The sequence below is a fragment of the Scyliorhinus torazame genome, chromosome 18 (assembly GCF_047496885.1).
Source record: "Scyliorhinus torazame isolate Kashiwa2021f chromosome 18, sScyTor2.1, whole genome shotgun sequence".
Taxonomy (NCBI): Eukaryota; Metazoa; Chordata; class Chondrichthyes; order Carcharhiniformes; family Scyliorhinidae; genus Scyliorhinus; species Scyliorhinus torazame.
This window is the reverse complement of record NC_092724.1, coordinates 169,990,843-170,004,834: the sequence shown is the minus strand read 5'-3', so window position 1 is coordinate 170,004,834 and position 13,992 is coordinate 169,990,843. Positions and strand designations below refer to the sequence as shown.

At 50.2% G+C, this 13,992-nt stretch overlaps 1 protein-coding gene across 3 annotated transcripts in view; it reads left to right on the top strand.

Moving 5' to 3' along the window:
- LOC140395746 (glutamine-rich protein 2-like) overlaps positions 1-13,992 on the top strand; it is a 342,552-nt gene that overhangs the window by 72,135 nt on the left and 256,425 nt on the right. Inside the window, exon 1 of one of the 3 annotated variants that reach the window (XM_072483898.1) lies at positions 10,132-10,156. The exons of the other annotated variants lie outside the window; for them this stretch is intronic. The gene's annotated coding sequence lies outside the window, so the exon portion shown is untranslated. Of the gene's footprint in view, positions 1-10,131; positions 10,157-13,992 lie in introns of those variants that run through there. 3 annotated transcript variants of the gene reach the window in all.

The following is a 13,992-nucleotide window of genomic DNA, read 5'->3' as shown; positions in this document are numbered from 1 at the left end:
CAAGTTTTTCAAAATGCCCAACACATCTTCCTTCCTAACAAGTATTTCCTCGAGCTTACCAGTCTGTTTCACACTGTCCTCTCCAACAATATCGCCCCTCTCATTTGTAAATACAGAAGAAAAGTACTCATTCAAGACCTCTCCTATCTCTTCAGACTCAATACACAATCTCCCGCTACTGTCCTTGATCGGACGTACCCTCGCTCTAGTCATTCTCATATTTCTCACATATGTGTAAAAGGCCTTGGGGTTTTCCTTGATCCTACCCGCCAAAGATTGTTCATGCCCTCTCTTAGCTCTCCTAATCCCTTTCTTCAGTTCCCTCCTGGCTATCTTGTATCCCTCCAATGCCCTGTCAGAACCTTGTTTCCTCAGCCTTACATAAGTCTCCTTTTTCCTCTTAACAAGACATTCAACCTCTCTTGTCAACCATGGTTCCCTCACTCGACCATCTCTTCCCTGCCTGACAGGGACATACATATCAAGGACACGTAGTACCTGTTCCTTGAACAAGTTCCACATTTCACTTGTGTCCTTCCCTGCCAGCCTATGTTCCCAACTTATGCACTTCAATTCTTGTCTGACAACATCGTATTTACCCTTCCCCCAATTGTAAACCTTGCCCTGTTGCACGCACCTATCCCTCTCCATTACTAAAGTGAAAGTCACAGAATTGTGGTCACTATCTCCAAAATGCTCCCCCACTAACAAATCTATCACTTTCCCTGGTTCATTACCAAGTACTAAATCCAATATTGCCCCTCCTCTGGTCGGACAATCTACATAATGTGTTAGAAAAGCTTCCTGGACACACTGCACAAACACCACCCCATCCAAACTATTTGATCTAAAGAGTTTCCACTCAATATTTGGGAAGTTAAAGTCACCCATGACTACCACCCTGTGACGTCTGCACCTTTCCAAAATCTGTTTCCCAATCTGTTCCTCCACATCTCTGCTGCTATTGGGGGGCCTATAGAAAACTCCTAACAAGGTGACTGCTCCTTTCCTATTTCTGACTTCAACCCATACTACCTCAGTAGGCTGATACTCCTCGAACTGCCTTTCTGCAGCTGTTATACTATCTCTAATTAACAATGCCACGCCCCCACCTCTTTTACCACCCTCCCTAATCTTATTGAAACATCTATAACCAGGGACCTCCAACAACCATTTCTGCCCCTCTTCTATCCAAGTTTCCGTGATGGCCACCACATCGTAGTCCCAAGTACCGATTCATGCCTTAAGTTCACCCACCTTATTCCTGATGCTTCTTGCGTTGAAGTATACACACTTCAACCCATCTCCGTGCCTGCAAGTACTCTCCTTTGTCAGTGTTCCCTTCCCCACTGCCTCACTACACGCTTTGGCGTCCTGAATATCGGCTACCTTAGTTGCTGGACTACAAATCCGGTTCCCATTCCCCTGCCAAATTAGTTTAAACCCTCCCGAAGAGTACTAGAAAACCTCCCTCCCAGGATATTGGTGCCCCTCTGGTTCGGATGCAACCCGTCCTGCTTGTACAGGTCCCACCTTCCCCAGAATGCGCTCCAATTATCCAAATACCTGAAGCCCTCCCTCCTACACCATTCCTGCAGCCACGTGTTCAACTGCACTCTCTCCCTATTCCTAGCCTCGCTATCACGTGGCACCGGCAACAAACCAGAGATGACAACTCTGTCTGTCCTGGCTTTTAACTTCCAGCCTAACTCCCTAAACTTGTTTATTACCTCCACACCCCTTTTCCTACCTATATCGTTGGTACCAATGTGCACCACGACTTCTGGCTGCTCCCCCTCCCCCTTAAGGATCCTGAAGACACGATCCGAGACATCCCTGACCCTGGCACCCGGGAGGCAACATACCTTCCGGGAGTCTCGCTCGCGACCACAGAATCTCCTATCTATTCCCCTAACCATTTAATCTCCTACAACTATTGCTTTTCTATTCTCCCCCCTTCCCTTCTGAGCCCAGAGCCAGACTCAGTGCCAGAGACCTGGCCGCTAGGGCCTTCCCCCGGTAGGTCATCCCCCCCAACAGCATCCAAAACGGTATACTTGTTTTGAAGGGGAATGGCCACGAGGGATCCCTGCACTGTCTGCCTGTTTGTTTTTTTCCCCCTGACGGTAACCCAGCTATTCTTGTCCTGTACCTTGGGTGTGGTTACCTCCCTGTAACTCTTCTCAATCACCCCCTCTGCCTCCCGGATGATCCGAAGTTCATCCATCTTCAGCTCCAGTTCCCTAACACGGTCTTTGAGGAGCTGAAGTTGGGTGCACTTCCCGCAGGTATAGTCAGCGGGGACACCGGTGGTATCCCTCACCACCCACATCCTACAGGAGGAGCATGCAACTGGCCTAGCCTCCATCCCCTCTTACCTGACAGAATATAGCTGCCCTGTGGACTAACTAGATCTCCGCCCTCCGACTCTGCTCCCAGTCAGCTACACTTTCTGTAAACTCCTGGCTCTCTTCTCACTCTTTGCGGAAATGTCGGAAACAAAATGAAAGGAGCACCTTACTCCCTCCTCACCTAACTCCCTCGGTCACCAAACTCTTACTATAGCACTCAAAATGCACCAAATTCAGCACTCCCTCGGTCACCAAACTCTTACTATAGCACTCAAAATGCACCAAATTCAGCACTCCCTCGGTCACCAAACTCTCACTATAGCACTCAAAATGCACCAAATTCAGCACTCCCTCAGTCACCAAACTCTCACTATAGCACTCAAAATGCACCAAATTCAGCACTCAGTGCAAACAAAGTCTGCACTGTAGGGAATCACTTTTATACTGTGAATCTAGCCTCTGAAAACTGGCCTAATCCAATTAACTAATTAACAAGCTCCAGCTGCAAGTGCCTACAAGTAGAAGCCTGTTTAAGGCTGATTGAAAATTCACCTTCTTCTAAACCAAACAGCAACTTTTAAGTTAATTAACTAAATAAAAGAAAGACTAAACTTTAGATAAAAATGAAGCCTTATACTCCCTCGGTCACCAAACTCTTACTATCGCACTCAAAATGCACCAAATTCAGCACTCAGTGCAAATATCAGTTATTTCTTTGTTTATTGCCTGCTCAACTATAATGTTACTATTTGGTGGCCTATAGATTACTCCTATCAGTGACTTTTTCGCCTTACTATTCCTGATTCCCACTCAAATGGATTCAACCTTATCCTCCATAGTACCGATGTCATCCCTTACTGTTGCCCGGATGTCATCCTTAAATAACAGAGCTACACCACCTCCCTTACCATCCACTCTGTCCTTCTGAAAAGTTTGATACCCTCGGATATTTAACTCCCAGTCGTGACCATCCTTTAACCATGTTTCAGTAATGGCCACTAAATCATAGTCATTCACGATGATTTGCGCCATCAACTCATTTACCTTATTCCGAATACTACGAGCATTCAGGTAAAGTACACTTATGTTGGCTTTTTTACCTCTGTTCTGAATCTTAACACCTCGATCAGTAACGTCTCCTAAGTTATATTTCCTCTTAACCTTTCTCCTAATTTTCCTTGTCGTTGAACCCATATCTTCCTGTAACAACCTGCCGCGTCGCTTACCATTAATGTTTTCACTTCCCATTTTATTTCTTTTAGTATTCCTGGTCCTATTCACTGAGCTCCCCTCAGTCACTGTACCTTGTACTGTTGCCCTTTTTGATTTTTGACTATGGCTTCTCCCCCTTACACTTTCCCCCTTACTGCCTTTTATTTCTGTCCCTGTTTTACTACCTTCTAACGTCCTGCATCGGTTCCCATCCCCCTGCCACATTAGTTTAAACTCTCCCCAACAGCTCTAACAAACCCCCCCCCCCCAAGGACATCGGTTCCAGTCCTGCCCAGGTGCAGACCGTCCGGTTTGTACTGGTCCCACCTCCCCCAGAACCGGTTCCAATGTCCCAGGAATTTGAATCCCTCCCTCTTGCACCATCTCTTGAGTCACGCAGTCATCCTCTCTATCCTGACATTCCTACTCTGACTAGCTCGTGGCACTGGTAGCAATCCTGAGATTACTACCTTTGAGGTCCTACTTTTTAGTTTAACTCCTAGCTCCCTAAATTCAGCTTAGAACATAGAACATAGAACATAGAAAATACAGCACAGAACAGGCCCTTCGGCCCACGATGTTGTGCCGAACCTTTGTCCTAGATTAATCATAGATTATCATTGAATTTACAGTGCAGAAGGAGGCCATTCGGCCCTTTGAGTCTGCACCAGCTCTTGGAAAGAGCACCCTACCCAAACTCAACACCTCCACCCAACACCAAGGGCAATTTGGACATTAAGGGCAATTTATCATTAGCCAATTCACCTAACCCGCACATCTTTGGACTGTGGGAGGAAACCGGAGCACCCGGAGGAAACCCACGCAGACACGGGGAGGACGTGCAGACTCCGCACAGACAATGGCCCAAGCCGGAATCGAACCTGGGACCATGGAGCTGTGAAGCAATTGTGCTATCCACAATGCTACCGTGCTGCCCTTCAGAACAAATAAATCTACACTATATCATTTTCCCGTAATCCATGTACCTATCCAACAGCTGCTTCAAGGTCCCTAATGTTTCCGACTCAACTACTTCCACAGGCAGTGCATTCCATGCCCCCACTACTCTCTGGGTAAAGAACCTACCTCTGATATCCCTCCTATATCTTCCACCTTTCACCTTAAATTTATGTCCCCTTGTAATGGTATGTTCCACCTGGGGAAAAAGTCTCTGACTGTCTACTCTATCTATTCCCCTGATCATCTTATAAACCTCTATCAAGTCGCCCCTCATCCTTCTCCGCTCTAATGAGAAAAGGCCTAGCACCCTCAACCTTTCCTCGTAAGACCTACTCTCCATTCCAGGCAACATCCTGGTAAATCTTCTTTGCACCTTTTCCAGAGCTTCCACATCCTTCCTAAAATGAGGCGACCAGAACTGTACACAGTACTCCAAATGTGGCCTTACCAAAGTTTTGTACAGCTGCATCATCACCTCACGGCTCTTAAATTCAATCCCTCTGTTAATGAACGCGAGCACACCATAGGCCTTCTTCACAGCTCTATCCACTTGAGTGGCAACTTTCAAAGATGTATGAACATAGACCCCAAGATCTCTCTGCTCCTCCACAATGCCAAGAACTCTACCGTTAACCCTGTATTCCGCATTCATATTTGTCCTTCCAAAATGGACAACCTCACACTTTTCAGGGTTAAACTCCATCTGCCACTTCTCAGCCCAGCTCTGCATCCTATCTATGTCTCTTTGCAGCCGACAACAGCCCTCCTTACTATCCACAACTCCACCAATCTTCGTATCGTCTGCAAATTTACTGACCCACCCTTCAACTCCCTTATCCAAGTCATTAATGAAAATCACAAACAGCAGAGGACCCAGAACTGATCCCTGCGGTACACCACTGGTAACTGGGATCCAGGCTGAATATTTGCCATCCACCACCACTCTCTGACTTCTATCGGTTAGCCAGTTCGTTATCCAACTGGCCAAATTTCCCACTATCCCATGCCTCCTTACTTTGTGCAGAAGCCTACCATGGGGAACTTTATCAAATGCCTTACTAAAATCCATGTACACTACATCCACTGTTTTACCTTCATCCACATGCTTGGTCACCTCCTCAAAGAATTCAATAAGATTTGTAAGGCAAGACCTACCCCTCACAAATCCGTGCTGACTATCCCTAATCAAGCAGTGTCTTTCCAGATGCTCAGAAATCCTATCCTTCAGTACCCTTTCCATTACTTTGCCTACCACCGAAGTAAGACTAACTGGCCTGTAATTCCCAGGGTTATCCCTAGTTCCTTTTTTGAACAGGGGCACGACATTCGCCACTCTCCAATCCCCTGGTACCACCCCTGTTGACAGTGAGGACGAAAAGATAATTGCCAACGGCTGTGCAATTTCATCTCTTGCTTCCCATAGAATCCTTGGATATATCCCGTCAGGCCCGGGGGACTTGTCTATCCTCAAGTTTTTCAAAATGCCCAACACATCTTCCTTCCTAACAAGTATTTCCTCGAGCTTACCAATCTGTTTCACACTGTCCTCTCCAACAATATCGCCCCTCTCATTTGTAAATACAGAAGAAAAGTACTCATTCAAGACCTCTCCTATCTCTTCAGACTCAATACACAATCTCCCGCGACTGTCCTTGATCGGACCTACCCTCGCTCTAGTCATTCTCATATTTCTCACATGTGTGTAAAAGGCCTTGGGGTTTTCCTTGATCCTACCCTCCAAATATTGTTCATGCCCTCTCTTAGCTCTCCTAATCCCTTTCTTCAGTTCCCTCCTGGCTATCTTGTATCCCTCCAATGCCCTGTCTGAACCTTGTTTCCTCAGCCTTACATAAGTCACCTTTTTCCTCTTAACAAGACATTCAACCTCTCTTGTCAACCATGGTTCCCTCACTCGACCATCTCTTCCCTGCCTGACAGGGACATACATATCAAGGACACGTAGCACCTGTTCCTTGAACAAGTTCCACATTTCACTTGTGTCCTTCCCTGCCAGCCTATGTTCCCAACTTATGCACTTCAATTCTTGTCTGACAACATCGTATTTACCCTTCCCCCAATTGTAAACCTTGCCCTGTTGCACGTACCTATCCCTCTCCATTACTAAAGTGAAAGTCACAGAATTGTGGTCACTATCTCCAAAATGCTCCCCCACTAACAAATCTACCACTTGCCCTGGTTCATTACCCAGTACTAATTCCAATATTGCCCCTCCTCTGGTCGGACAATCTACATACTGTGTTAGAAAAGCTTCCTGGACACACTGCACAAACACCACCCCATCCAAACTATTTGATCTAAAGAGTTTCCACTCAATATTTGGGAAGTTGAAGTCGCCCTTGACTACTACCCTATGACTTCTGCACCTTTCCAAAATCTGTTTCCCAATCTGTTCCTCCACATCTCTGCTACTATTGGGGGGCCTATAGAAAACTCCTAACAAGGTGACTGCTCCTTTCCTATTTCTGACTTCAACCCATACTACCTCAATAGGGTGATACTCCTCGAACTGCCTTTCTGCAGCTGTTATACTATCTCTAATTAATAATGCCACCCCCCCCCACCTCTTTTACCACCCTCCCTAATCTTATTGAAACATCTATAACCAGGGACCTCCAACAACCATTTCTGCCCCTCTTCTATCCACGTTTCCGTGATGGCCACCACATCGTAGTCCCAAGTACCGATCCATGCCTTAAGTTCACCCACCTTATTCCTGATGCTTCTTGCGTTGAAGTATACACACTTCAACCCATCTCCGTGCCTGCAAATACTCTCCTTTGTCAGTGTTCCCTTCCCCACTGCCTCATTACATGCTTTGGCGTCCTGAATATCGGCTACCTTAGTTGCTGGACTACAAATCCGGTTCCCATTCCCCTGCCAAATTAGTTTAAACCCTCCCGAAGAGTACTAGCAAACCTCCCTCCCAGGATATTGGTGCCCCTCTGGTTCAGATGCAACCCGTCCTGCTTGTACAGGTCCCACCTTCCCCAGAATGCGCTGAATTATCCAAATACCTGAAGCCCTCCCTCCTACAGCATTCCTGCAGCCACGTGTTCAACTGCACTCTCTCCCTATTCCTAGCCTCGCTATCACGTGGCACCGGCAACAAACCAGAGATGACAACTCTGTCTGTCCTGGCTTTCAACTTCCAGCCTAACTCCCTAAACTTGTTTATTACCTCCACACCCCTTTTCCTACCTATGTCGTTGGTACCAATGTGCACCACGACTTCTGGCTGCTCCCCCTCCCCCTTAAGGATCCTGAAGACACGATCCGAGACATCCCTGGCCCTGGCACCCGGGAGGCAACATACCTTCCGGGAGTCTCGCTCGCGACCACAGAATCTCCTATCTATTCCCCTAACCATTGAATCTCCTACAACTATTGCTTTTCTATTCACCCCCCTTCCCTTCTGAGCCCCAGAGCCAGACTCAGTGCCAGAGACCTGGCCGCTAGGGCCTTCCCCCGGTAGGTCATCCCCCCCAACAGCATCCAAAACGGTATACTTGTTTTGAAGGGGAACGGCCACGAGGGATCCCTGCACTTTCTGCCTGTTTGTTTTTTTCCCCCTTACTGTAACCCAGCTATTCTTGTCCTGTACCTTGGGTGTGGTTACCTCCTTGTAACTCTTCTCAATCACCCCCTCTGCCTCCCGGATGATCCGAAGTTCATCCAGCTTCAGCTCCAGTTCCCTAACACGGTCTTTGAGGAGCTGAAGTTGGGTGCACTTCCCGCAGGTATAGTCAGCGGGGACACCGGTGGTATCCCTCACCACCCACATCCTACAGGAGGAGCATGTAACTGGCCTAGCCTCCATCCCCTCTTACCTTACAGAATATAGCTGCTGTGTGGACTAACTAGATCTCCGCCCTCCGACTCTGCTCCCAGTCAGCTACACTTCCTGTAAACTCCTGGCTCTCTTCGCACTCTTTGCGGAAATGTCGGAAACAAAATGAAAGGAGCACCTTACTCCCTCCTCACCTAACTCCCTCGGTCACCAAACTCTCACTATCGCACTCAAATGCACCAAATTCAGCACTCCCTCGGTCACCAAACTCTCACTATCGCACTCAAATGCACCAAATTCAGCACTCCCTCGGTCACCAAACTCTCACTATCGCACTCAAATAGCACCAAATTCAGCACTCAGTGCTTGTAGGACCTCGTCCCGTTTTTGTACCTATATTGTTGGTGCCTATGTGCACCGCGACAGCTGGCTGTTCACCCTCCCCCCCCCCCCAGAGTGTCCTGCAGCCGCTCCGAGACATCCTTGACCCTTGCACCAGGGAGGCAACATACCATCCTGGAGTCTCGATTGCGTCCGCAGAACCGCCTGTCTATTCCCCTTACAGTTGAGTCCCCTATCACTATAGCCCTGCCATTCTTCTTCCTGCCCAGCTGCGCAGCAGAGCCAGCCACGGTGCCATGAACCTGGCTGCTGCTGCCTTCCCCTGGTGAGCCATCTCCCTCAACAGTATCCAAAGCGGTATATCTGTTTTGCAGGGAGATGACCGCAGAGGACACCTGCACTGCCTTCCTACTCTTGCTCTGTCTTTTGGTCACCCATTTTCTATCTTCCTCAGTACCTTTCACCTGCGGTGTGACCAACTCGCTAAACGTGCTATCCACGACGTCCTCAGCATCGCAGGATGCTCCAAAGTGAGTCCATCCGCAGCTCCAGAGCCGTCAAGCGGTCTAACAGGAGCTGCAACTGGACACAATTCTTGCACGTGAAGGAGCCAGGGACAGTGGACGTGTCCCTGAGCTCCCACATCGCATACGAGGAGCATGACACGGGTCTGAGATCTCCTGCCATGTCTTAAACCTTCGGTTAACTTCAACAACTACAATTTCAACAAAAAAAACAACAAAGAAAAAATAAATAAATATACCAATGAAAAGAAACAGAAAAGCAGAAAGACTACTTACCAGTCACTTACCAGGGATAAAAAGCACTTCGTCCCCACCCAGCTTCGAATTCCCACCTAGATTCAAATTCCCAAACTCACTCTTAGCTGTGTCTCACTCCTGGCTCTGTCTTCTCTGGCTCACTGGGAGAACTCAAATCAGGTGGTTGGTTGGATAAATTTGTTAGATCAAGTCCCAGGGCAGCACAGTAGCACAGTGGTTAGCACTGCTGCCTTACAGCGTCCGGCATCTGTGTTTGATTCCCTGCTGGGTCACTGACTGAGCGGAGGCTGCATGTTCTCCCCGTGACTGCGTGGGTCTCCTCCGGGTGCTCCGGTTTCATCCCACAGTCCAAAGATGTGCAGGTCAGTGGATTGGCCAATGATAAATTGCCCTTTAAGTGTCCAAAAGGTTAGGTGGGGTTACGGGGATAGGGTGGAGGTGTGGGCTTCTGTAAGGTGATGTTTCTAATGGCTGGTGCTGACTCGATGGGCCGAATGGCCTCCTTCTGCACTGTAAATTCCATGTTTCTATTCACACCTTGAGTGTTTATAAAGGCTAATGTTTTTGTATCTGAATGACCCATTCAATTTGAAATTACCCTTTTATATTCATTTCAGAAAACAGCATTGAGTCAACATTAATCTGGGATGTTCCCTTTTTTCCTCTGGAGACAGGACTAGTTTCAATCCAAGAACAGTCAGGTGATCCTCATCCTTCTGTCGCCTTTTATGGTCAGATTTTTTAAAATATAAAAATTACTCTGAAGTTCAGAATACACGGGGCCATGACGGCCATCAGGAGTATTGAACTGTGGATGCAGGCGCACTGAGCCTTTCCGTGCTCACTGTGCTCGTGGAGATTCCTGTAGGGGTCGGGATAGAGCTGGAAGTATACGTGACAGCATGCCGGGGATCTCAGACTCTGCCCAGGATGGAGGTCACGTCTGGAGTTTGCACTCTGATGCACGATCAATGACCACTAAAGTGAGGTTGTAGTCCAACTGAAGGCTTTAATAAGCTAGATGTTTCCCTCAGCAGCTCGGGTACAGAATGAAGGCTGCTGAGGCGGCACGGGCTCTTATACCCCGCCTAGCAGAGTGAAGCTACCATACAGCTTGACCAATAGGAAGCATACAATATCTACCAATGGTGCTCCAGCCTATTAGGTACAGTAATACCTCTAATACCACATTCACCCCCTGTTAAAAAAGAGTCTGGAGGGTGTGGTGGCCTGATACTACAAACATGGCAACGTGGTAGAATTAGTTATGGAGGTACCGCAATACCTCCGTACAACGTTTTGTAACTATTTACAATTCTGATAGCTATTTACAATTGATGATTTAAATTTACAGTTTACAATTTAAAATGAAGCAATCAGTCGATCGGGGCCCTGGTCGTCCTCTGTGATCGTCGGAGCTTCGGTGGTGACTCCGGTGGAGGCTCGGGCGTCTGTGACTCCGGGAGCGTGGCTTCAATCTCTCTGGCAGCTTCGGCACCCCGAGACGGTGCTGGTGGGGAAAACGATTGAACTGAGAAGGGAGCGCCTGCGGGGGGCGTCGGTGGGTGGGGGGGCCTAGACGGGGCCGGCGGAAGGACCGATCCTCCTGTAAGGTGCTGCGGTGGAGGGGAGGGTGGGACTGGTGGCTGGGGTGTGCGTGGGGTTCCGGCGGGCGCCAGGTCCCGTAGGGAGACCGTATCTTGTCTGCCGTCAGGGTACGCCACAGGCGTACTGGGGGTTAGCATGGAGCAGAGGGACCCTCTCGACCAACGGGTCCGACTTGTGCGCCCGCACGTGTTTTCGGAGCAGGATGGGTCCGGGAGCTGCCAGCCAGGTCGGGAGCGAAGTCCCAGAGGAGGACATCCTGGGGAAGACAAGGAGACGTTCGTGAGGTGTTTGGTTGGTCGTGGTACACAGCAGTGACCGGATGGAGTGGAGGGCATCGGGAGGACTTCCTGCCAGCGGGAGACTGGGAGGTTCCTGGACCGGAGGGCCAGTAGGACGGTCTTCCAGACCGTTCCGTTCTCCCTCTCTACCTGCCCGTTACCCCGTGGGTTGTAACTGGTTGTCCTGCTCGAGGCGATGCCTTTGCTGAGCAGGAATTGGCGCAGTTCGTCGCTCATAAAGGAGGACCCCCTATCGCTATGTATGTAAGCGGGAAACCTGAACAGTGCAAAGATACTATGGAGGGCCTTGATGACGGTGGTTGCGGCCATGTCGGGGCAGGAGATGGCGAATGGGAACCGGGAGTACTCATCAGTCAGGTTCAGGAAGTACGTGTTGCGGTCGGTGGAGGGGAGGGGGCCTTTGAAGTCCATGCTGAGGCGTTCAAAGGGACGGGAAGCCTTTATCAGGTGCGCCCTCTCTGGCCGGTAGAAGTGCAGTTTGCATTCCGCGCAGATTTGGCAGTCCCTGGTGGCTGTCCTGACGTCCTCGATGGAGTCGGGCAGGTTGCAGGTCTTGACAAAATGGAAAAAGCGAGTGACCCCCGGGTGGCAGAGGTCCTCGTGGAGGGCTCGGAGGCGGTCCACTTGTGCGGTGGCACATGTGCCACGGGACAGGGCATCAGGAGGCTCGTTTAGCTTCCCGGGACGATACAAGATCTCGTAGTTGTAGGTGGAGAGTTCGATCTTATCGTTTTTTATTTTGCCCCGCTGTGCATTATCGAACATGAAAGCAACCGACCATTGGTCAGTGAGGAGAGTGAATCTCCTGCCGGCCAGGTAATGCCTCCAATGTCGCACAGCTTCTACTATGGCCTGGGCCTCTTTTTCGACCGAGGAATGGTGAATTTCGGAAGCATGGAGGGTACGGGAGAAGAAAGCCACGGGCCTGCCCGCTTGGTTGAGGGTGGCCGCCAGAGCTACGTCGGACGCGTCGCTCTCGACCTGGAAGGGGCGGGACTCGTCGATGGCGCGCATCGTGGCCTTTGCAATGTCTGCTTTGATGCGGCTGAAGGTCTGGCGGGCCTCTATCGACAGGGGGAAAGCTGTGGATTGGATCAGGGGACGGGCCTTGTCCGCATAGTTGGGACCCACTGGGCGTAGTCGCTAAAAAACCCGAGGCAGCGCTTCTGGGCCTTGGAGCAGTGAGGGAGGGGGAACTCCATTTCGCACTACGTAGCCGAGGATGGCTAGGCGGTCGGTGCTAAACACGCATTTATCCTTGTTGTATGTAAGGTTAAGGATTTTTGCGGTCTGGAGGAATTTTCGGAGGTTGGTGTCGTGGTCCTGCTGGTTGTAAGCCGCAGACGGTGACTTTATCGAGATACGGGAATGTTGCCCGTAAACCCTACCGGTCAACCATTCGGTCCATCTCACGCTGGAAGACCGAGACCCCGTTGGTGACACCGAAGGGAACCCTTAAGAAGTGATCGAGCCGCCCATCTGCCTCGAAGGCAGTGTACTTGCGGTCACTAGTGCGGATGGGGAGCTGGTAGTAGGCGGACTTGAGATCCACCGTGGAGAAGACCATGTAATGCGCAATCCTGTTTACCAGGTTGGATGTGCGGGGGAGAGGGTACGCGTCCAGCTGCGTAAACCTGTTGATGGTCTGACTGTAGTCGATGACCATCCTATGCTTCTCCCCGGTCTTTACCACCACTACTTGAGCTCTCCAGGGGCTGTTACTGGCTTCAATGACACCTTCCCTCAGTAGCCTTTGGACCTCTGACCTAATAAAGATCCGGTCCTGGGCACTGTACCGTCTGCTCCTGGTGGCGACGGGTTTGCAATCCGGGGTGAGGTTCGCAAACAGGGAAGGCGGGTCGACCTTAATGGTTGTGAGGCTGCAGACAGTAAGGGGGGGTATAGGGCCGCCGAATTTGAAAGTTAGACTTTGGAGATTACACTGGAAGCCTAAACCTAGGAGTGTGGCCGCGTAGGGGTGGGGGAGGACGTAGAGCCGTTAATTTCTAAACTCCCTTCCCTGGACTGTGAGGTTTGCTACACAAAACCCTTTATCTCTACTGAGTGGGAACCGGAGGCCAGGGAGATTTTTTGATTAACGGGGTGGATGAGGAGAGAACAGCGCCTTACCGTGTCGGGGTGTGTGAAGCTCTCCGTGCTCCCAGAGTCGATTAGGCAGGACGTCTCGTGCCCGTTGATGAATACGGTCGTTGTAGCAGTTTAGAGTGTTCGAGGCCGGGACTGATCCAGGGTCACCGAGGCTAATTGCAGCAGTTGAGAATTCTCTTTGGGTGGTGCGTGGTCAGCCGAGCTGGGGTCCTGGGGGTTCATTCAAGATGGCGTCTCCCATTGGTCGCACATGGCTGGGGGTGCACAAAATGGCGGCGCCCATCCCTCTAGCGTGACGTCCGTGGGACAAGATGGCGGCGCCCGGTGTCCGCATGTGGCCCTGGAATAGGAAGATGGCGGCGACCGCTGGCTGCACGGGGACCATGGAGAAGTTTGTGGTGGCGGTCCGCATTCGCCGCCGGAGACCGCGGCCATCGCTCGGGCCTGGCATACCCCCACGAAATGGCCCTTTTTGCCGCATCCCTTGCAGGTGGATGCGCGGGCGGGGCAGCGCTGGCGGG